The sequence below is a fragment of the Ceratotherium simum genome, chromosome 5 (genome assembly GCF_057802395.1).
Source record: "Ceratotherium simum simum isolate JZ-2026a chromosome 5, ASM5780239v1, whole genome shotgun sequence".
Taxonomy (NCBI): Eukaryota; Metazoa; Chordata; class Mammalia; order Perissodactyla; family Rhinocerotidae; genus Ceratotherium; species Ceratotherium simum.
This window is the reverse complement of record NC_141904.1, coordinates 88803047-88827722: the sequence shown is the minus strand read 5'-3', so window position 1 is coordinate 88827722 and position 24676 is coordinate 88803047. Positions and strand designations below refer to the sequence as shown.

The window sequence follows — 24676 nt, the reverse complement described above, 5'->3', positions numbered from 1 at the left end:
ATGGAAGACAAGAAGGATGCTGGGACATGCCAGCCTGGGTGAGCTGCCATTGCAGCCCAGACTGCCACTTCCGGGCTTTCCTTTCTTTTCCCCAGGTGAAAGGAAAATAAATTTCTCATTGTTTAGGCCCCTGGTTGGGAATTTTTGTTTCCAGTAGAAGGAAAACAGATACTTTGGGCTTCCTCATTGTCCTACTTTCTGTCCACAGTCCTCAGGCTCCAGATAAATCTGGGACAAAAAGACCAACAGCCTGTCACTAATTCCCTACTCAGACCTCTAGGGGTGGAGTTAGAGGCATCACAGGAAGCCTGACCAGCCCTGAATCTATCCCCATGAGGCAGAGTTAGCCCTGTGTCCTGTCCAGGCTCCTCTGGCCTCCCCAGAGGGTTCAGGAAGAGAGAGTAACCCGCTCCTTCCCCAAAGGCCAACCCCCCGCCAAGTCCAAAAGCTCACAATTCCTGAGCACTGTCTTTGGAGTCAGGCAAATATAGATCAGCATCTTGAATCCTGCACTGATTTGCCATGTGCAAAGTGTCTTTGAACAAGCCTGAACGTTCACATTTGTAAAGGGGGCTATGCCAACCAAGAAATAAATCTAAACAAGGAACTCAGAGAAGGAAAAGCCAAGGTAACAGGACTAGAGGTGAGCAGTGCTTCCAAATAAACCCAGAACTAGGACCAAACATCCCAGGGAAGGGAGGTGGCAGAGTAAATGTGCATATTCTAGACCTTGGCATTATAAAAACAATAGCCCAACAGCAGAATGTTGGGCGTGGGCGTGGAAGAGTGTGAAGGACTTTTTTCTGATCCTTCATAATAGGGAAAAATAAGAGCTAAGAGTGAAACATGTAATTTAAGAAAATAAACGACTTTCAACCTCTTAATGTTCTTCATAATCTTGGGGGGGGGTGTCTTGTAGGAAATAATCTCTTGTGGTAACAAAACAAACAGATAAAGTTAGCAACTGCTTCTATTTCACTTAAATTCTTTTTTCTTTTGTTAAATTCAAGTATAAATAAGCTCCATATATTTTATTTTAAAATTTAGCATACAGAGTGTGATCCCACTTTATAAAATTCTGTCTTTCTTTCCTTCCTTCCTTCTACCCTCTCTCCTTCCCTTCCACCCAACCTTTCCCCTTCCCTCTCCCCTTCTTGCCTCCTGCCATATATACAACTAGAAAGATAGCTGGAATGATGTTGCCTGGATATTTGGGGTACTAGAATTTACAGTGATTTCCTGCCACCCCGCTGTCATTTTTGCAGCATTTTGCTATATAGAATTCTTTATAAAAGCATTTAGCATTTTTATAACGAAAATAAAATCATTTTCCAAAAAGTTAATAACACCTATTTTTGTAGGGTTTTTGTGAGCATTGAATAAGACGACCAGAAAAGCACCTGGCATAGTGTGGCAAGCAGAAATCTGAAATGACCCCAAGATCTCTGCCCTGTGAGGGACATGCCCTGTACATGCTGCCCCTACCTGGAAGGGAGGTCGTTTCCTTCTGTTTGGCAAATTTCTATTCATCCATCAATACAATCACATCCTACTCAAATGTGAAGAATTTCCTGACACCTACCCCCATTAATTAGACCTTCTTTCTGGACACATAAGAGTCTGAGTAGTGACAGCCCAGTGAGACAGTAGAGAGGGCTGGAGTGCCTTCCTACAGCAGTGGGGTACAGGGGGAACTGTTCAGAGGTTTTTGGCACCAAGACCACCTGGGACATCCCAGCTTCCTCTTTACTGACCTTTGTCTTCAGGTTTTCCTTAATCCACGATCTCCCCAGTATCCTTCCAACAACTGTTTTTTTTTTTTTTTTTTTAAAGATTTTATTTATTTTATTTTTTCCCCCCAAAGCCCCAGTGGATAGTTGTGTGTCGTAGCTGCACATCCTTCTAGTTGCTGTATGTGGGACTCGGCCTCAGGATGAACGGAGAAGTGGTGCCTCGATGCGCACCCGGGATCCGAACCCGGGCCGCCAGCATAGCAGCGCGCGCACTTAACCACCAAGCCACAGGGCCGGCCCCAACAACTGTTTTTATTTAAATTAGTAAATTCAGTTTCTGCAGCTTGCAACTCAAGTATCCAACTATTGCCCTGAGCTGGTTGAGTTCCAGGCTAGTAAAGGTTTGTGGATGAATCTCAGTGACACTGAGGGTCATTGTAAGAGGCCATCTCCCCCCAGCCCAGCTTTCTGAAGGACGGGAAATGGGACTGACTCCCGCGCAGCCTCACTCTGAGATGTCTTGAGCTGGAGCGCAGGGCGAACAGAGACAGTTCTTGCTTGCCAAGGAGCTATGCCCATTTCATGGCGAGGAAACGGCTCAGGGCATCTAAGCGACCTGCTCGAAGCCATACCGCGAGAGAAAAGCAGAGGGCCAGGTCTTGTACGAACAGGCCTGTTTGGTCCTCTGTGAGTTCCTGGAGGATGCAGCGCCAGCGCTCTCCTCTGCGTCCACACTCTGCTTAGCGCACGGATGGCGCTCAACACGTGCTCACCGGCTCCCTCGTCCTCCTATAGCCCAGGGAGCGGGATCATCAGCAATTTCATCTTGCAGATGGAGAGACTGAGACTCAGGGGTGAGAAGCCTGCCCCAAGGTCATCCAGTTGCCATGTGGGGGCCTGGTGGCGACGCCAAGTGCCCCAGATGCTCCACAGCCGAGGTTCCTCCCTCAGCCCGCGCGGCCTCCGCCATGAAGGAAACCCCGGGAGGCCCCTGTATGGTCGTGTGGGAAGGACTCCCCCAGAGCAGGCCGGTGGGTGAGGGGTTGGCAGGTGCCGGGGAGCTTGGTAGGTGACTGAAGAAAGGAGCGAGGCGGGCCCGGTGGAGCCTAGCCGTGCCGGAAACAACCCGAGTCAGGCCACAGGGGCCCTGCGGACCCAGCAAATGGCCAAGGGGCGAGGCGGGGCGAACGTGCCAATCTGTTGTTCCACTGGCTGAAAGAGGCCGAGCAGGTGGGCCGAGCGGGGCCGAGTGGAGCCGAGTAGAGCCGAGCGGAACCGAGCGGAGCCGGGCAAAGAGGAGTGGAGCTGAGTGGAACTGAGTGTGGCCAAGTGGGGCCAGGTGGAGCCGAGCTGGGCCGAGCGGAGCCGAGGGGGTCGGAGCAGGTGGGCCCAGCGGAGGCGGTGGGAGTGTGGAGGTGAGGCTGCCCTGGAAATCTTGTGGTACGTCGCCGCTGGACCCCGCCTTTGCAGCACCAACTGGAAAGCAGGGCGCTTCGGTTTCCCAAGCCTGGGAAGTAACCTCAGAGAGAATCTTTTCCTCTGGGGACCTCAGTTTCCCCATCTGTACTGCAGGGACAATGGAGGGAGGCAGAAGACGCTGGTGTGCGCGGTCTTTCTTAAGCCCTCACCTCATGGGGTTGTGGAGACTTGTATTTCCCAGTGAGATTGGATGTTACCTCTCCCACGGGGGTCCCCCAGGCCAGTAATTTGGGAGGGGTCCTGGGGACGTCACTGGAAAGACTGGGCTTTTCTGGAGCTGTAATTGCCCCTCACGTGTTCAGAGCATTTTCCGGGCTCCTCGTGTGGTAGACCTGTAACCTGGAGGTCCAGCAGGGTCAGTGTGTGGCACAGCTGACACAGTTTAGTCTGCTCTGGCCCCACAGTCGGGCGTTCTCACATGAAACAGGCAGGGGCCTTTGGGGCCCGAGCAGGGGAAGAGTCCGAGGTGGGCGGAGGGCCTGCTGAGCCTCCTTGTTTTCATCGGGGGGATGCGGAGACGGTGCCTGCTTCTCAGGCGGGTGAAGCCCAGAGCTAATTCCTTACTCACAAAAAGACGCTCCAGGGATGGATGGGTAGCGGATCTGCATTTTGACAGGATTATCATGAAGTCTTTTGTATGGAAAAATACCGCCCGTTTTAACTTTTAATAAAAACCAGGCACTGTTCTAGGCAGTGTGGATATAGAGTGAAGAAACAGCCAGCCATCCCTGCTGATATTCTAGGAGGAGGCGGCTATTCCTGGGATCTGGCCCGAGAATTCCAGCGGTGAGCATAGTCGGGGATGCGCTGTCCCCATGGGCATCAGATCCCTTGAGGTCCGTGCCTGTAAGCCTGCGGCTGAACTGTTCGCAGACACACATCTGATGCTGTCACCTAGGTGCTGACAACCCCTCAGAGCCTGTGAGACAAGGGCCTCCTTCAGGACTGGCCCAGCCTGCTTCTCCAGTTGCATCTCCCCATCCCTCCCACATTTTCAGGAACACTTAACTACTCACCCCTCCCAGAGTATGTCAGCTCCTTCGTCCCTCTGCTCCAGGTGTGTTTGCTTGTGTAGAAGTGCTGATCTCAATATTAGACACGAGATGGCGCCAGAACTGTACTCAAGGTTGGCTACCTGTAAACTGCCGTGGTTATGGGACCTTTTAGAAAGCCCCTTAGAACTTGTTTTATAAGCAACCTGTACGTTTTTGGTACAGCTCTCAATGAATTGGTGTATATAATTAATCTTGCAGGTATAAACAGAAATGAGAGTATTATGAGGCTTATCTACCCAGTGTTTCAGCACCATCATGTAGTCCTCAAAGAGCGAGCCGTGTAGTTGTACTCACAAGCAGGTTCAGGGTCTGAATTCACTCACAGCCTCTTTCTACAACCTCGGCTGCCTGGATGCGTTGGGAGCCTTCGCCAAGGTTGGGGTCGTTCCCTTCTCTTTTTCAGGCTCTGTTTTTCATAAGCCAGGAAACAGAATTCAATCAGAAGGATTTTTCCCCAAAGTTCCAATTATTTTCCACCCAGGTAGTTTTAGGTAAAAATCAGATATTACTTGCACTGATTTCTCAGGGAAATTTCTTCCATTTCAAATGTGTGAGATTGTGGGCTCCTCTGCATCTTAGGAGTCTCTGCTGTCAGGTCATGAGGGGGCATGCCATCCTTTTTTAGATGAATTTCCACGAAAGACAGTCTAGTAGAGTGGGAGAAAGTATTGGAATGATAAAAATAGTTATTATTTTACCTTGCCTTTTAACATTTCTATTTTTGGTCATGTTGTGTAACATACATCATAAATCTCAGTTGTATTCGCCAAGCCTGTGTTTTGCACAGGGCTGGAATCGCTGGAACTCAAGTCGTGTCTTTTGGCGAGTTTTGTCTTTCTCTACCTCTCAGCCTCATTTCTTCATCTATGAAATTGTGCTCATAATCCCTAGGTCATGGAGTTGTGAGAATTCAGTAAGATCCTGCATGTGAAAAGGCTTTGAAAGTTGTGGTGTGGGGGCAGGATAAACAAGGCTGCTGTTAGAATAACCAGCACATTTGGGCAGATTAGAAACAGGCCCCCCTTTTCCCTGGTAGATCCAAACATGTGCTGGGGCCGGGGCTTGGTGAGTTGAGCTTGACTGGATTTCAGCTCCACTTGCCCTCTGGGCCAGACACCCAAGGACGCAGTCTACACAGTGGTTGTGGCAGCCCTGTGGATGGAGTCTAAATTCATATAGAGGGCCTGCCCTGAGTGCCTCTCCTTTGCACAAACCCTGTGTTTCTACCAAACTGAAGCCATCAGTGCCTCGAAAGTAAAGATCACTTCACCCCCTATGACCTTGCACATGTGGATCCCACTGCCTTGAGTGCCCCTTCCCTTACTCGTGGCATCTCATTGAGCTATGTATCCGGGAAGTCCTACCTTAAGTTAGTCGTCTTTAAGTCTTCCCGATTTGATCACTTCTACCTTCGTGGTCTTTCCCCCCATCTGAGCACACACCCCTCTCCTAGCTCTGATGCAATTTTCTGTTCTGTTCTGCCTCTTCTGCTAGCTTTGGACAAAGACGAAGACACTAAGAACCAGAGAATGGACTCGCTTGTGTCCTGGGCAAGTCCACTTCCTCATGGGAGCTTGTTAATGCAGCACAGTGCCCTGTACAGAGTGGTCACTCTGAGGAGAAACTGCTGGACTCTGGAGCTGCTTAAGGCCAGGGAATATGACACATTTTCCTCCCATTGCCTGGTTCGTATCAGCCCAGGGCCCAAGTGAATATCTGGTGAATATCTGTTGACTGATTCACTGACTATGTCTCATAGTTCTCTTCCTGGCCTGGAGGCCAGGGAACCATGGAGGTGAGCGAGGGAAGGGCATTTGGGGGATAGACAGGGTTTTCCAGGAGCAAGAGGACGGGAATGTAGGGATTGCCTTTTAAATTTAATTGTTATCAATACCTGAAATCTGTATATTCCTAATCCTTGTGAAAATAAAATCATTGTAGATTAGGCTGAAGCACCCAGTTCAAGCACCGTCACAGAGGTATCTGCTGTTCTAGGTGGATCCATCTCTCCATGTGCTTTTTATATGTGTCTATTAGAGTACATGCTAGCTGGAGTGCCAAAAATGCTTCCAAATCTCAGTTACGTAACATAAAAAGTGTATTTCTCACTCACTGTGTGGTGTGATGTGTTTGCCAGGCAACTCTGGGCACCTCCCCCAGAAGATGTCTTGGTCTCTGGGCCAGAAGGACTTCTGACTCTGTCAATTCCTTGTCCCCTACTTCTCGCCTGTGAGAGAAAGATTGAGTGGGACATTTTAGGGGCTAGGCTGGAGGTAGCATATGCTGCTTCCTTCCACATTCCAGCAGCCAGGCCCAGTCACATGGTCTAAAGTGACTGCAAGGGAGATTGGGAAATGTAGTCCTGTGTGAGGAGGATTTGTGAGCATCCAGCAGATCTTTCCACAGTAGACGTGGGTGTCAATAGAATATATATTGTATTTTTTATTGAGGTAACACTGGTTTATAACCTTATATAAATTTCAGGTGTACACCATTATATTTCAACTTCTGTATAGAGTACATCCTGTTCACCACCAAGTCCAGGTGACATCTGACACTGTACACATGTGCTCCTTTACCCATTTCGCCCTCCCCCCACCTCCTTCCCCTCTGGTCACTACCAATCTGTTCTCTATGTGTTTGTTTATCTTTCATATATGAGTGAAATCATATGGTAATTGTCTTTCTCCATCTGACTTTTCTCGCTTAGCATAATACCCTCGAAGTCCATCCATATTGTCACAAATGGCCAGATTTCATCGTTTCTTATGGCTGAGTAGTATTCCAATGTGTGTATATACTACATCTTCTTTATCCATTCATCCCTTGATGGGCACTTAGGTTGTTTCCACGTCTTGGCTATTGTGAATAATTCTGCAATGAATATAGAGTGCATATATCTTTTTGAATTAGCATTTTAGAGTTCTTTGGATAAATACCGAGAAGCAGAATAGCTGGGTCATACAGTAGTTGTATTTTTTATTTTTTGGGGAATCTCTATACTGTTTTCCAGAGTGGTTGTACTAGTTTACGTTCCCACCAGCAGTGTGTTAGGGTTCCCTTTACTCCACATCCTTGCCAACACTTGTTGTTTCTTGTCTTTCTAATAATAATCGCTCTGATGGGCATGCGGTAATATCTCATTATGGTTTTGATTTGCATTTCCATAATTATTAGTGATGTTGAACATCTTTTCATATCATGTTGGCTGTTTGTATATCATCTGTAGGAAAATGTCTGTTCATCTTCTCTGCCTATTTTTTGATCGGGTTGTTTGTTTTTTTGTTGTTGAGTTGTATGAGTTTTTTATATATTTTGGATATTAACCCCTTATTGGATATATGATTTGCAAATATCGTCTCCCAACTGGTAAGTTGTCTTTTTGTTTTCTTGATGGTTTCCTTTGCAGTGCAGAAGCTTTTTAGTTTGATGTAATTTGTTTATTTTTTCTTTTGTTTCGTTTGCCTGAGGAGGCATATTCAAAAAAGATACTGCTGACACCAATGTCAAAGAGGGTGCTGCCTATGTTTTTAGGAGTCTTATGGTTTCAGGCCTTACATTCAAGTTCAAGTTGTTAATACAATTTGAATTAATTTTTGTGTATGCTGTAAGATAATAGCCTACTTTCATTCTTTAGTATGTGTCTGTCCAGTTTTCCTAACACCATTTATTGAAGAGACTTTCCTTTTTACGTTGTGTGTTCTTGGCTCCTTTGTCAAAAATTAGCTGTCCATAGATGTGTGGGTTTAGTTCTGGGTTTTCGATTCTGTTTCATTGATACGTATGTCTGTTTTTCTGCCAGTACCATGCTGTTTTGATTTCTATAGCTTTGTAGTATATTTTGAAATCAAGGAGTGTGATACCCCCAGCTTTGTTGTTTTTTCTCAGGATTGCTATGACTATTTGGGGTCTTTTGTTGTTCCATATAAATTTTAGGATTTTTTGTGCTATTTCCATGAAAAATGTCTTTGGAATTCTGATTGGGATTGCATTAACTCTTTATATTGCTTTGGGTAGTATGGACATTTTAACTATGTTAATTTTTCCAATCCATGAGCGTGGAATATCTTTCCATTTCTTTGTGTCTTCTTTGATTTCTTTCAACAATATCTTATAGTTTTCAATGTATAGGTCTTTCACCTCCTTGATTAGATTTATTCCTAGATAGTTTATTCTTTTTGTTGTGATTGTAAATGGGGTTGTATTCTTGATTCTCTTTCTGCTAGTTTGTTGTTAGTGTATAGAAATACAACGATTTTTGTTTGCTGATTTTGTACCCTGCCACTTTGCTGTACAAAGTTGTTGATTATTTCTAATAGTTTTCTGGTGGATTCCTTAGACTTTTCTATATGTAAAACCATGTCATCTGCAAATAGTGGCAGTTTTACTTCTTTCTTTCCAATTTGGATACATTTTATTCCTTTTTCTTGCGTGATTGCTCTGGCTAGGACTTCCAGTACTATGTTGAATAGGAGTGGTGAGAGTGGGCATCCTTGTCTTGTTCCTGTTCTTAGGGGATAGGTTTCAGTTTTTTGCCATTGAGTATGATGTTGGCTGTGGGTTTGTCATATATGGCCTTTATTATTTTGAGGCATTTTCCTTCTATACCCATTTTATTGAGAGTTTTTATCATAAATCAATGCTCAATCTTGTCAGTGCTTTCTCTGCACTTATTGAGATGATTATGCGATTTGTATTCTTCATTTTCTTAATGTGGTGTATCATGTTGATTGATTTGTGCAGTAAAACCATCCTTGCATCCCTGGACTAAATCCCACTTGATCACGGTGTATGATCCTTTAAATGTACTGTTGTATTTGATTTGCTAATATGTTCTTGAGGATTTTTGCATCTATGTTCAGCAATATTGGCCTGTAATTTTATTTTTTTGTGTCATCCTTGTCTGGTTTTGGTATCAGGGTAATGCTAGCCTCGTAAAATGAGTTAGGAGTCCTCTTCAGTTTTTTGAAAGAGTTTCAGAAGGATAAGTATTGAATCTTCTTTGAATGTTTGGTAGAATTCACCAGAGAAGCTATCTGGTCTTGGACTTGTTCTTTGGGAGGTTTTTGATTACTCTTTTAATCTCTTTACTATTTTTTTAGATTCTCTATTTCTTCTTGATTTAGTTTTGGGAGGTTGTATGATTCTAAGAATTTATCCATTTCTTCTAAATCCAACTTGTTGGTATATAGCTTTCATAGTATTCTCTTATAATCCTTTCTATTTCTGTGGTATTCATTGTAATTTCTCCTTTTTTCATTTTCAATTTTATTTATTTGAGCCTTATCTCTTTTTTTGTTAATGAATCTAAGAGTTTGTCAATTTTGTTTATCTTTTCAAAGAATCAGCTCTTAGTTTCATTGATCGTTTCTGTTGTCTTTTTAGTCTCTATTTCATTGATTTCCATTCTGATTTTTATTATTTCTTTCTTTCTATTGACTTTTGGCTTCATTTGTTTTTCTTTTTCTATGTCTTTTGGATGTAGTGTTAGATTTTGTCTTTGAGGTTTTTCTTCTTTGTTGAGGTAGGCCTATATTGCTATAAAGTACCACTTTTGGTGCATCCCATAGATTTTTGTGTGTTGTATTTCCATTTTCATTTGTCTCCAGGTATTTTTTGATCTCTCCTTTGAATTCTTCATTGATCCAATAGTTGTTCAGTTGCATGTTGTTTAGTCTCCACATATTTGTGACTTTCCCAGTTTTCTTCTTCTTCTTTTTTTTTTTTTTTTGTGAGGAAGATCAGCCCTGAGCTAAGATCCATGCCAATCCTCCTCTTTTTGCTGAGGAAAACCGGCCCTGAGCTAACATCTATTGCCAATCCTTGTCCTTTTTTTCCCCAAAGCCCCCATACATAGTTGTATGTCTTAATTGCACATCCTGCTAGTTGCTGTATGTGGGACGCTGCCTCAGCATGGCCAGACAAGTGGTGCGTCGGTGCACACCTGGGATCCAAACCCAGGCCACCAGTAGCAGAGCGCGTGCACTTAACTGCTAAGCCACGGAGCCGGCCCCCAGTTTTCTTCTTATTGTGGTCAGAAAAGATGCTTGATATAATTTCAATCTTAAATTTATTGAGGCTTGTTTTGTTTCCCAGTATATGGTCTATCTTTGATAATGTTCCACGCGCACTTGAGAAGAATGTGTATTCTGCTGTTTTTCAATGGAATGTTCTATATATATCTATTAAGTCCATCTGGTCTAGTATTTTATTTAAGGCCAATGTTTCCTTGTTGATTTCTGTCGGGATGACCTATCCATTGACATAAGTGGAGTGTTAAGGTCCTCTACTATTATTTTGTTACCATCAATTTCTCCCTTTAGGTCTGTTAATAGTTGCTTTATATACTTTGGTGTTTCTGTGTTAGGTGCATATATATTAATAAGTGTTATGTCTTCTTGGTGGAATGTCTCTTTTATCATTATATACTGCCCTTCTTTGTCTCTTGTTATCTTTTTTCTCTTTGTCTGTTTTGTCTAAGTATGGCTACACCCACTTTATTTTTCTTGCCATTTTCTTGGAGTATCATCTTCCATCCCTTCACTCTGAGCCTGTGTTTGTCTTTAGAGCTGACATCTTTCCTGGAGGCAGCATATTGTTGGGTCTTGTTTTTCAATCCATCCAGCCACTCTGTGTCTTTCGATTGGTAAGTTCAATCCATTAACATTTAGAGTGATTATTGATATATGAGGGCTTAATATTGCCATTTTTTCTTTTGTTTTCCAGTTGTTCTATATTTCCATTATCTCTTTTTCCTTGTGTTTCTGACTGCCATTTCAGTTTGGTGGTTTTCCGTGATGGTTTTCTCAGTTTTCTCTTTATTTGTGATTTGTGACTCTGCTCTGATTTTTTGTTTTGTGGTTACCATGAGGTTTGTATAAAAGATCTCATAGATGAGCTATTCCTTTTTCTGATAGCCTCTTATCTCCATTAGCCTATGCAGATTCCATCCCTTTCTCCTTCCATGTTTCTTTTTTGTAGCAAATTATTCTCTTTTGTGTTGTTTGTGCCCAAATTGAAGTGTTAATACTTATTTTCGATGCTTTCTTTTCCTTTATCCTTTATGTTATAATTAAGTGTTTACTAACATATTCTGATGTAGAGTTGCAATTTTCTAGTTCTGTCTGTCTATTTATCACTGTGCTTAAAGCTTTGTATACCTTTGCCTTTTCATTTCAGGTAGGAGAGCTCCTTTCAATTTTTCTTCTAAGGCAGATCTAGTGACAATGAACTTTCTCAGCTTTTGTTTTTCTGGGAAAACCTTTATTTCTCCTTCATATTTGAAAGATGATTTTGCTGGATAGAGTATTCTTGGCTGACAGTTTTTTCTTTCAATATTTGAATATATCTTTAAACTCTCTTCTGGCCTGTAGAATTTCTGCTGAGATATCTGCTGGTAGCCTACTGGGGGTTCCTTTGTATGTTATTTTTTTTCCTCTGGCCACTCTTTTTTTAATTTATTATTTTTTCCCCCAAAGCCCCAGTAGATAGTTGTATGTCATAGCTGCACTTCCTTCTAGTTGCTGTATGTGGGACGCGGCCTCAGCATGGCTGGAGAAGCAGTGCGTCGGTGCGCGCCCGGGATCCGAACCCGGGCTGCCAGCAGTGGAGCTCACGCACTTAACCGCTAAGCCATGGGGCCGGCCCTGGCCACTCTTAATATTGTTTCTTTGTCATTGACTTTTGACAGTTTTAATATAATGTGCCTTGGAGAAGGTCTTTCTGCATTGAGATAATTAAGTGTTCTGTTATCTTCATGCACCTGTATAGTCAGTTTCTTCCCCAAGTTTGGGAAGTTCTCAGCTATTATTTCTTTAAATAAGATTTCTGTTACCTTCTCCCTCTCTTCTCCTTCTTGGGATACCCATTATCCTTACGTTGCTTTTCCTAATTGAGTTGAATATTTCTCGTAGAATTTCTCCATTTTTAAAAAATCTTAGTTCTGTCTCTTCTTCCACCTGAATCATTTCTATATTTCTATCTTTGAGCTCTCTCATTCTCTCTTCCATATGGTCTGTTCTATTTCCAATGCTTTCTACTTTACTATTCATCTCATTTAGTGAGTTCTTCAGCTCCAGAATTTCTGTTTGGTTATTTTTTAGTGTTTCAATCTCTTTGGTAAAGTACTCTTTCTGTTCATAATTTTATTTCTTTGCTCATTGAACTGTCTTTCTTGTAGCTCATTGAGTTTCTTCATGATGGCAATTTTGAGTTCTCTGTCAGTTAGATTGCAATATTCCTTGACTTCATGTTTGGTTTCTGGAAAGTTGTTGTTTTCTTTTTGTGCTACTGTGTCGCTGTCGTTCTTCATGGTGCTTGATGAGTTGTTCCTCTACCAGCACTTTCATGGTAGCAAACACCTTTCTTATTTGGGTAAGGTTTTGTTTACTTTAATTCTGAGCAGCTCTTGGTTGTATTTGAGAGCCTGCACTTTCCAGCGTCCACTGCCTCTGCCAGAGGCATCTTCAGTGCCCTCATTGTGCTGCTTGTGCCTCTGAGGTTGCTGGTGCCTTCTTGCTTAGCATGTCACTGCAGTCATGGGTTTTGCCACCAGGGTCACCAGTCTGGTGAGCACCACTGCTGCTTCCAGGGTCACCTGGGTCATGGGTTCCCCCACTGTGGTGGGGGAGGGGGAGAGTGGGATGGGAGCCTGGACACCTCCATCATGTCCAGGTTTGTTGAGACTGCAGGTGCCACTGCCATGGGTGGGGAGACCGAAATTGTGGGTCCCACTGCAGCTGGGGTCATAGGGTCATGGGCTCTGCTGTTGCTGTTACCAGGATCTCCACAGGCTCTCCTTGGCCTTGGACACTGCTGCTATGTATGCCACCTATGCTGCTGCTCCTCCTGAGTTTTCTGGGGATGCTGTCACTGCTGTCACTGGGGGCACTGGGTTTGTGGGTGTCACTGCTGCTGCCAGTCGGGCCAAGGTCATGGGTGGCACCGCCACCACCATGAAGAGAGTGGTACCTGTGTTGCAGGTGCCACGAGGGTTCCTGGAGCCCTTGGTCTCAGATGCCAGCACAATTCCGTGAACCTCAGGTCATGGTCACTGCCACCACTGCCAGGGGCCCGAGATCTTGGATGCAGCCCCCAGTGCTGGAAGGGCCGGTGTTGGAGGTACTGCCACTGGGGGAATTGGAGTGGGCTGGGTTGTGGGCACCACTGTGATGCCTGGAGCCTCTGGTCTTGGGTGCCACAGCAGTTCCTGGAGCCTCAGGTCACAGGGGCTACCTTCCACTGCTGGGGAGAGGGGAGGGCTGAGTCATGAGTGCAACTGCTGTGCCTGGAGCCTCTGGTCTTAGATGCCAGTGTGATTCCTGGAACCTCAGGTCATAGGCACTGCTGCCACTGCCAGGGGTACCAGGGGCTTGGATGTATCCCCCACTGCTGAGAGGGCTGAGGTCAAAGGCACTACCACTGGGGGAGGGCAAGGGGCTGGGTTGCAGGTACTGTTGTGGTTCCTAGAGCCTCTGCTCATGGGCACCACAGCGATTCCTGGTGCCTCTGGGATCATGGGCTGCCTGGGTTCCTGGGGCCTTCATTCATAGGTGTTACCACAATTCCTGGGACCTCTGGTTGCAGGCATGGCCACAGTTCCTGGAGCTTCTGGACTTGCTGCCACCACTGTTCCCCTATTCTACCACCTTCATGAGGTCCAGATCACCCACCTTCAGATGTACAGATGTATGGATCTCTCAGGCATTCTGGTGTGCTGTTCAGAGAATGCTTTCTTGGTCTATGGATGTCCTACTGGTTGTAACTTAGAAGGGAGAGACAAAGGGAACAACTCACTCCACCATGATGCAGATGTCACTCTTCCTATATTGTGTTATATGACAACATGACTAGGAAATAGCAGAATAAAAGTGATTGGATTTGGGATATATATTATTTTGGCTCTAGAATAGACAGGGCTTGCTGATGGATAGATGTGACAAATAAGGAAGAAAAGAAACTAAAGATGATACCTGAGATTTTGGCTTGGGCAACACAGGGGGTTCGTGACACCTGGTTCTGGAGAGAGAGGAAAGGAGACTTGGGGCAGAAAAAATGTTGGTTTTTCTGTAGGCGTTGGAGGTTCTCTGTTTGCATTGTTAGGTTTCAGACACTATTTGATATCCATGTGGAGAGGACTACAGGTCAGAAGGGAGATAAGAGGTCATAGACATTGGGTAATATTTAATACCATGAGACTGAGGGTGATCAATTAGGGAAAGGGTGAAGACAAAGAAGCATGGAGAGCCTTATCCTGAGCCCTGGGGCACAGCAACATTTAGGGATAGAGAGTAGGAGAAGTCTATGAAGGAGACAGAGAAAGGACATTCAGTCAGGTAGATGGCAAACCAGGTAAGTGTAATGACATGGATTTCAGAGAAGAGATGATTTCAAGAAGAAATGTGGGGCCACCTCATAGGGAAGACCACTGAAAGAGTGAGCAGAGGAGACCAAGAAGGGACCATTAGATCTGGCACCATGGAGGTTACTGATGCTCTCAATGGAACCAGCATCTTTCGGGTGCTGGGAATAGAAGTCAGTTGGGTGAGTTGATGGGAGAATGTGAGTGGAGGATGAGGAGGCAACAACTATAGGTAAAATTTTTCCAATTAAGGAGAATGAGATAAAAGGATACCCACCCAGGGTGTTAACATTGCTGATCTTGGAGCTGTGGGGTTTGGCTAATTTTGTAGAGTCTGTATCTTTTTCTCACTTTTGGCCACTGAAATATCTGCTGTGTTATCATATTGGTCAGCTGATAACTGGAAAGAGCATGGGAGTAAAATGTCTCTTAGTTGGCTAGGGAGTACTGTGTGTGTGTTGGGGCATGTCTTCAATACGACACGGCAGTTTATAAATCTGTCTTAGTCTTTACTTCCTGCTTGTGCAAAGCATCATGATCGGCCACAGGTAAGAGCTTAGGGCCTTTTCACGTCTTTCCTAATATACCTATAGCCCTGAATAGGGACACTACCCTATGTGTGCTCATGGTCTTTGAGCGTGATTCCCCTGGAATTCAAAGTCCCCTGTTGACAGCTCGTTCTCCAGATTTTACTTTTTGAAAGTTTTTGGTTAGCTTGATTTTTACCCCATCTGTTATCACCACCTCAGGTAGCTCAACTGCTGCTGATTGTTTTTGACAGATGCCTCTGTTAAAAAGGATTTCCACAGTGGGTAATTCTGGGTAAGGCAAAATAAAGGGAAGGCGTTTGAGTGGGTTACCTCAGGAACTTCCAGGCAGATGAAATAATGACAATCCTCTTGGAATGGGGCTTTGAATGTGTTCCAACCCACTTCTTCCCTTCCAGTGGCTGCTGGGCTGTAGAATTTCACCATGATTGCTGGCTCTTGATGTTCAAAGATACCCACAAATAGGGAGAAGCGGGAATGAATAGAGCAATTTAAATGCCACAGAGCATGCTGTTCTTACTCGTATTCAACCACCTTTCTTGTATAAGTGCTCTCTTAATTGTTACAAGCCTTTGGTTAGTTTCAAGAGTTCTGAAAGAGTTGATTTTTACTATTTTTGCCAGTGTTCTCATTGCTTTTTGAAGCAGGGTGCTTTGGAGATACTTATTCTGTCATTCTCCCTGATGTCTCTCTAGCTCCTTAGTTCCTAGTAACTCTCCAGTCTGTGTACTTTATCTTTCATTCTTCTATGCTTATTTCTTGTGTGTACTTTATGGGCTATCTGCATAATATAAGATTATAGCTGAAATAATTCTAATGTTCTCTTCCCCAAATTGTCCATTTTTGTACCAATTGCCTTATGACAGGTACTTTTTCAGAAATTGAAGGGATTACTTGTACTTGAGCTCTCTTTAGTCCTAGAAGAGTAGACACAAAACCAGAGTTTCAAACACACAACAGGACACTCCCAACCAAAGATATGTCAAGTAGATTATAAGAATATTCACAAAGAATAGTTATTCGTACATTTTATAAGAAAGGAGATTTCAAACCAGTTACGTTCATTTTCAATAAAGCACTGACTGTGGAGGAGGGAAATGAATGGAGTGAAATTGGAAGCCAATTTCATCTAAGCTCAGAGCTCATTCCTCTAAGAAAAAATATCCCATAGTTATTTGAGGACATTTCAAATACATATCTTCCTCAACTTATAATGTGGTTATGTCCTGATAAATTCATCGTAAGTTGAAAATATCTTAAGTTGAAAATGCATTTAATAAGTACACTTAATCTAGCAAACATCATAGTTTAGCCTAGCTTACTTTAAATGTGCTCAGAGCACTTACATTAGCCTACAGTTGGACAAAATCATTTAATACAAACCCTATTTTATAATAAAGTGTTAGATATCTCTTGTAATTAATTGAATACTGCACTGAAAGTGAAAAACTGAGTGGTTTTATGGGTATAGAATGGTTGTGAGTGTATCAGTTATTTACCCTCACGGTTGCATGGCTGACCTGGAGCTGTTGCTCACTGCCACTGCCCAGCATCACAAGAGAGTATCATACTGCTATCACTAGCCTGGGAAAAGATCAAAATTCAAAATTCGTAGTATGGTTTCTACCAATACGTATCACTTTTGCAGCATCATAAAGTCAAAAAATCATAAGTTGAACCATCGTAAGTCAGGGACCATCTCTAGTTTAGACAAAGTAAGAGAAACTGTGCTAGCATAAACTCTTATGAACATAATGAATGTAGGAAATTATTCTATAATACCTCAACCCATGCAGAAGTAAAAGTTTTTAAATATAATCAGTGTGGGAAAACCTTTAGTCATAACAAACCTTGTAAGACCTCGAGAGATTAATAGTGGAGAGATTCCTATAAGTGTAATAAATGTAGGAAGGCCTTCACTAGAAAATACCACTTCATTGTGAGCAGAGAAATCATACTGGAAAGAACTCCTATGATTTTATTGAAAGCAAGAAGCCATAGTGCCAGGAGTTAAAACTCCTTAGCCACCAAAAATTTGTAGAAATGATAATCCTTATAAATACAATAAATGTAGTAAAGCTTTCTTCAATGAGTCACACTTCATTATACGTCAGAAGAAAAACCTGTAGTAGATTCCTAGGGCTGCCATGGCAAATGAGCACAAAGTGGGTGGCTTAAAAAAATAGCAGTTTATTCTCTCACAGTTCAAGTGGATAAACCAGACTCTGGAAATAAAGGTGTTGGGAGGGTTGGTTCCATCTGAAGTCTCCGGGGGACAATCTGTTCCATGCCTCTCTCCTGATTCTGGTGATTGCCAGTAATCCTTGGCATTCTTTTATGTGTAGCTGCATCACTCAGATCTGCGTTTCTGTCTTTGCATGTGCTTCTTCCTTGTGTGTGTCTGTTTGTCCTCTACTCTTCTTGTAAGGACACCAGTCAATGGAGTTAGGAGCCACCCTAACCTAGTATGACTTTATCTTAAATAATTATATCTTTAAAGACTCTATTTCCAAATAAGGTTACATTCTGAGGTTCTGGGTGAATTTTGGAGGTCACTATTCAACCCATTACAAACCTTATAAATTTGGAGAGGACACTATTCAACCCATTAAACTCTGTGAATGTAGCAAATGTGGGAAATCCTTCAGCTATAGCTCAACTCTTGCTCAACAGTATTAAGAAGTCCCTTGAATGCAAACAATGTGGAAAATTCATCAACTATAATGATTCCTTATTAGGAACCAGAAAATTCATCCTAGAGAGAAATCATCTATAACTGCAATTAATGTGGAAAAACTTCTCAAAATACCATATCTCTTACTCAATATGTAAAAACTCCTAATGTATATAAATCTTATTAATGTCATCAATGTTTAAAAGCTTTTAGTTGCTTTGTTAACCACAGAAAATGCACGCTGGAGAGAAACCCTATGAGTGTAATGTCACAAAGTCTTTAGCTGTAAAGCAGATATCACTGACATCAAAGATTTCATACTGGAGCAAACCTTATTAATGTATTAAATTCATCAGAATGTTTTAAAGTTCATGAGTTCCTTAACGTGCAAGAACTCATGTGTGTGAATAAACAACATGTGAGGGCCAGCCCCGTGGCTTAGCGGTTAAGTGTGCACACTCCGCTACTGGCGGCCCGGGTTCAGATCCCACGTGCGCACCGATGCACTGCTTCTCCGGCCATGCTGAGGCCGTGTCCCACATACAGCAACTAGAAGGATGTGCAACTATGACATACAACTATCTACTGGGGCTTTGGGGGGGGAAAAAAAAAAGGAGGAGGATTGGCAATAGATGTTAGCACAGAGCCGATCTTCCTCAGCAAAAAGAGGAGGATTAGCACGGATGTTATAGCTCAGGGCTGATCTCCCTCACAAAAAAAAAAAAAAAAAAAGTGAAAACTCATGCAGGTGGAAAACTGGTTTGGGAAAATTGTCTGGAAATGAAACTTCCTTGTACATCACTAAATTTATCTTGAGTGCAAACCTAATTTTTTTATTAATTTGGAAAATGTGGAACTCATATAAACATATTCTAATAAGTTGATATTATCTGATACCACACTAAAGATAAAAACTTATAAGACTATAAGTCTTCAGTGTACGGGTTGTAATTTTTTACATGTTAAATTAAATAATTCAGGTAGCAGAGTAAAAATTCCATGCATTTGAATGGAATGCAAATATAATATGGTGTACCTCACAGTCCCGATTTTGTTAGTATCTTAGTTTTCTTTTAAACAGATTAGGAAGGACACATTTTTATGAAGGTCGTGTACCTTCATATTATCAAATCAAATTGCTACAAATTGTAACATACAACATTATTTTATGTACCCCTAAGACTTTTAAAAAAACTCCTAATTAAACTACAATCATGCGCTACAAGATGTGTTGGTTAATGACAGACCACATATACAGTGGTGGTCCCATAAGATTAGTACCATACAGGCTACGTGTGTAGTAGGTTATACCATCTAGGTTTGTGTAAGTACACTCTATGATCTTCCCGTAATGACAAAATCACCTAACAACACATTTCTCAGAACATATCCTTGTCATTAAGCGACACATGACTGTCTTTCATTTCAATGATTGCATCATGATGCATCGTGATTCAGAGATGTTGAAATGTGGGGTATAAGTATACCTTGGAGTATCTCACCTACATGGTAATTCAGTAATATTTCATTAGGTGGTAAGATAAAAAGCATTGAATTTGAGCCCAAATTCACAAAATGAAGTCTTTCTCCCTCTACCAAATATCTTGTGCTGAAATAATGAATTGCACTTATTTCTGTAATATTGTGCTTTCTTTGTATTAAATCCATTTTTGAAGGTTGACCTTATGATATAACAAATGTCTGATATTTTCAACATCTGTATGATATAGGTTTGGCATCTGTTGATTGTGTTTCTCTCTTAGAATTGGTCATATTTTCCTGATTCTTTGTATACTGAGTAATTTTGAATTATATTTAGACATTGTGAATGTTATGTTGTGTTCTCAGTCCTGGTATATACCTCTTGAGATGTTGGGTTTTTTTGTTTTTTATTGTTTTTTGTTTTGTGAGGAAGATCAGCCCTGAGCTAACATCCATGCCAATCCTCCTCTTTTTGCTGAGGAAGACTGGCCCTGGGCTAACATCTGTGCCTATCTTCCTCCACTTTATATGGGATGCCACCACAGCATGGCCTGACAAGCGGTGCCTCTGTGCGCAGCTGGGATCTGAACCCGGGCCGCCAGCAGTGGAGCTCGCGCACTTAACCACTACACCCCGGGGCCGGCCCCTTGAGATATTGTTTTGCGATAGAAGGCAATCAACCTGGTTTAGTTCAGCCTGTATGTCTGGTTCAGTTTCTGTGTGTTGGATGAAATAGTTCTTTTGTTTGGGTCTGTGCCACATGTGCTCAGGGGTTAGGCTGAGACACTTGCAGGGACATACACAGAATTAAGTCCCCTTTTCTGATTCTCCCCTCTGGAATTCTCTCCCACACTCTCTGACACTCAAAGCTCCTCTTCTGTATCCACTGGCCAGATGGATTTGGTTTCTGTTACCACTGCCAGGCCAGTTCATGAAAGAAGAAACTCCATGAAAGAAAAGAGATGGGAAACTCATCCCCATGCATCTGGATTATTTTTAAAGTCTTTCGATCTTTTCTCATGTTTTAGGTCCCATATTTATTTCTTTAATATTTTTCATGCTTATATTACATATATAGTTATTACAATATCTGGATTTTGGAGATATAATTCTTTCCTCCTTAATTTCGACAGAAATTAGGCTTTGGAAGGTTCTGAAATTTTGTATTTTTCACCCATAAGTAGCTGATCTTACTTGGGAATATTTTATGAATGAATTATTATTTGCTTCTTTCCTCCTCTTGAGGGCTAACAACTAGAGGATGTATATTCTGAATCACACACATTTGTTAAATTTGAAGTCCAACTAATATGAAGGAAAACTTTCGTCACCATGAGATCCATATGAACATTCTAGAAATGAAATGAAAAATTTAAAAATTGAAGTTAAAGTGCAATGGAAAAGTTCCCGTTCTGCTTTGGTGAAACCCATTGCTCTTGCTAATTACAGCTAAAATCTTTGGACAAAGTATAAAAGACAACTATCAAGGACTCTGAAAAGTAAACAAAAGCAGACCAGTTGTGGAGGGAGCCAAAACCTGGAGATGCATCCTGCATGAGGGCGAGTTTCCCATTTCTTTTTTCTCATGATGTTCTTTTCTCTCATGAAGTGATAATAGGCACCATGTTGTTCTGGCCAGAGGAGACAGGAGAAGGGGCCTCTGAGGGCCAGAAGGGAGTTCTGACGCCTGCTACAACGTGGATGTACCTTGAGGACATTATGCTAAGTGAAATAAGCCAAAAGGACAAATACTGAATGATTCCACTTATATGAGACTCCTGGAATAGTCATATTCATAGAGACAGTAAGTAGAATGGGGGTTGCCAGGGTCTGGCGGGTGGGGGAGAATGGGGTGTTAGTGTTTGATGGGGACAGTTTCAGTCATGCAAGATGAAAAGAGTTCTGGAGATGGATGGTAGTGATGGTTGCACAACAATGTGAATGTTCTTAATGCCACTGAACTGTACATTTAAAATGGTTAAGATGTTAAATTTTATGTTTTATGGATTTTATGCCAATTTTTAAAAAGTAAAAAAATGCTTCATCTCCATGTCTGTTTTACCTGACATTAAAATAGCCACCTGAGACTTCTTATGCTCACTCTTTACATGCTCATCTCTCACTCCATATTTAAAGTGTTCCTATTTTAGAATACATACAATATGGACTTGTTTTTTTTAATTCACTCTTAATCTTTGTTTTTATTTGGATTGTTTAGATGATTAACATTTCATATAATTATTGATATGGTTGGATTGAGATCTATCATTTTATTATGTTTTCAGTTTGTCCCCCTGTTTTTTATTGTTCTCCTCTCTTCCTGCTTTCTTTTGAGTTATTTGAATAATATGAATATTCTAATTTAATTTATCAAAAGGTGCTTTGGCAATATGTCTTTGAACATTTTACTCGGTGTTGCCCTGGGGATTACGATATACATATCTAACACTTCACGATCTACTTAGAATTAGTATAATACCACTTCATATAAATTCTCAAAACTTTAACACCATATAGGTTTGTTACAGCACCATTACTGTCCTATGTATTATACATACACATAGTGAAACTCCCACTTAGTCTGTTATAAATTTTGTTTTAAACAGTCTTGTGTATTTTAATGAAACTCTAAGAAAAACATAAAAGTAACCTTTCCTAGTTACCCAGCTCTTTACTATTTCTGTTCCTAAAGAACCAAGTTTCCCTCTGAGTCATTTCCCTTCAGTATAAAGTACTTTATCATTTCTCATAGAGCAGATTGGCTGGCAAATAATTCTTTTAGTTTTACTTTAATCGAGAATTAATTCATTTCACCTTTATTTCTGAAGGATGTTTTCTTCTAGGTATACAACAGGGTTTTTTTGTCTTCTTTTTTTTCTTGCAGCACTTAAAGATTTTTTCCCACTGTCTTTTGACATCTGCTATTGCTGATGAGAAATCTATGGTCATCTGACTCATTTCTCAATATGTAATGTATCTTTATCTCTAGCTGTTTTCAAGATGTTTTTATCTTTGGGTGTCCGCAGTTTTATTATGGTTTTCTTTGAACCATGGTTTTCTTTGAACTTTTCCTATTTGAAATTTGCTGAAATTCCATGTCTTTAATCACCTTTGGGTAGTTTTATGACCATCACTTTAAAAAAATTATTCCCCCCACCATCCTTTTCTCTTCTTTTATCATGATAGCAATTACATGTATTTTAGACATTTTAATATTGTCTGACAGGTCATTGAAGCTCTGTCCATTTTACTCACTCTCATTTCTCTCTATTCCTTAATTGGTCTGTCAAGTTTGCTGAATCTTTCCCTTGTCATCTCCATTCCGCTATTTGGCCCATGGAGGAAGAATTTATTTCAGGTATATTATATTTTCTAGTTCTAAAATTTCCATTTGGTTATTTTTATAATTTCTATTTCTCTACTAAGAAATCCTGTCTTGTCATTCCTTTCTGGTTATTTTCCTTTACTTTATAGAGCATAGTCATAGAAGTTTCCTCAAAGTCTCCAGTAATTTCAACATCTGTATAAACGTGGGTTTGGCATTTGTTGAGTGTGTCTATCCCCTAGATTTAGCCACATATTCCTGGCTCTTTGCATAGTGAGTAATTTTTCATTGTGATTTGGACTTTCTGAATATTATGCTGTGTTCTCAATCTTGTTATTGTCTTCTGGAGAACGTCGATGTTTTCGTTTTAGAAGACAATCAACCTAGTTGATTTCAGTCTGTAAATTCTGCTCCATCTTCTATGCCCAGTGGTTCAAATCTTAGCTCTGTTGGTTTGAGTCACCCCAAAACATGTTCAGGGTTTAGGATGAGACCCTTGTAAGGACATGTGCAGAATTAGAAGACCCCATCTCTGGTTGTCTCATCTCTGGATTTCCCTCTCACACCCTCTCCTTCAAGGGCTCCTTTCCTAGTTTGTTTTGTTCAGAAGGACATGATTTCTATTACCACTGCCATGGAAAACAATGCATTATAAAAAAGAAATGGGAAACTACTCTCTTTGCGGGATGTATCTCCAGCTTTTGGCTCCCTCCACAACTAATCTGTTTTTGTTTACTTTTCAGAGTCATCAAATAGTTTTGTAAAAAATATTTTGCAAAAGTATGTTAACTATAATTAATGAAAGGAATGAGTTCCACCATAACAAAACTGGAACTCATCCATGAGTTTTAATTTCAATTTTTAAAATTTTCATTTTGTATCTAGAATTTTCATACACACTTTTATGAAACTTACTTTTACTACTTTTTCTAACAATTATTTTATTGAGGTCATATTGGCTTGTAACATTGTGTAAACTTCAGGTGTACATTATTATATATATCAGTTTCTGTGTAGACTGCATCATGTTCACCACTAATAGTCTAGTTTTTATCTGTCACCATACATATGCGCCCCTTTACTCCTTTCGCCCTCCCCCATCCCCCTTCACCTCTGGTAACAACTCATCTGCTCTCCTTATCCATTTGTTTGTTTATCTTCCACATATGAGTGAAATAATATGGTGTTTGTCTTTCTGTGTCTGGCTTATTTCACTTAACATCATACCCTCAAGGTCCATCCATGTTGTTGCAAATGGGATGATTTTGTCTTTTCTTTTGGCTGAGTAGTATTCCATTGTATGTATACACCACATCTTTTTTATCCATTCATCCATTGATGGGTCCTTGGGTTGCTTCCACATCTTAGCTATTGTGAATAATGCTGCGATGAACATAGGGATGCATAAATCTCTTTGAATTGTTGATTTCCTGTTCTTTGGATAAATACCCAGTAGTGGGATAGCTGGATCATATGTTATTTCTATTTTTAATTTTTTTGAGAAATCTCTATAGTTTTCCATAGTGGCTGCACCAGTTTGCATTCTCATCAGCAGTGTATGTTCCCTTTTCTCTACATCCTCTCCAACACTTGTTATTTCTTGTCTTGTTAATTTTAGCTATTCAGACGGTGTGAGGTGATATCTCATTGTAGTTTTGATATGCATTTCCCTAATAATTAGTGATGTTGAACATCTTTTCATGTGACTGTTGGCCATCTGTGTATCTTCTTTGGAAAAATGTCTGTTTATATCCTCTGCCCATTTTTTGACTAGGTTTTTGTTGTTGTTGTTGAGTTGTATGAGTTCTTTATATATTTTGGAAATTAACCCCTTGTTAGATATATGATTTGCAAATATTTTCTCTCAGTTGGTGGGTTGTATTTTCATTTTATTCATGGTTTCCTTTGCCTTGCAGAAGCTTTTTAGTCTGATATAGCCCCATTTGTTTATTTTTTCTTTTGTTTCCCTTCCCTGAGTAGACATACTGCTAAGACTGATGTCAAAGTGTGCTGCATATAT

At 41.4% G+C, this 24676-nt stretch overlaps 1 long non-coding RNA gene across 1 annotated transcript in view; it reads left to right on the top strand.

Moving 5' to 3' along the window:
* The first annotated feature begins 3033 nt into the window (after positions 1-3033).
* LOC147917150 (uncharacterized) overlaps positions 3034-24676 on the top strand; it is a 43261-nt gene continuing 21618 nt past the window's right edge. The window contains exons 1-2 of the long non-coding RNA XR_015552375.1: positions 3034-3148; positions 20941-21135. This is a non-coding gene — a long non-coding RNA (uncharacterized LOC147917150). The remainder of the gene's footprint in view (positions 3149-20940; positions 21136-24676) is intronic.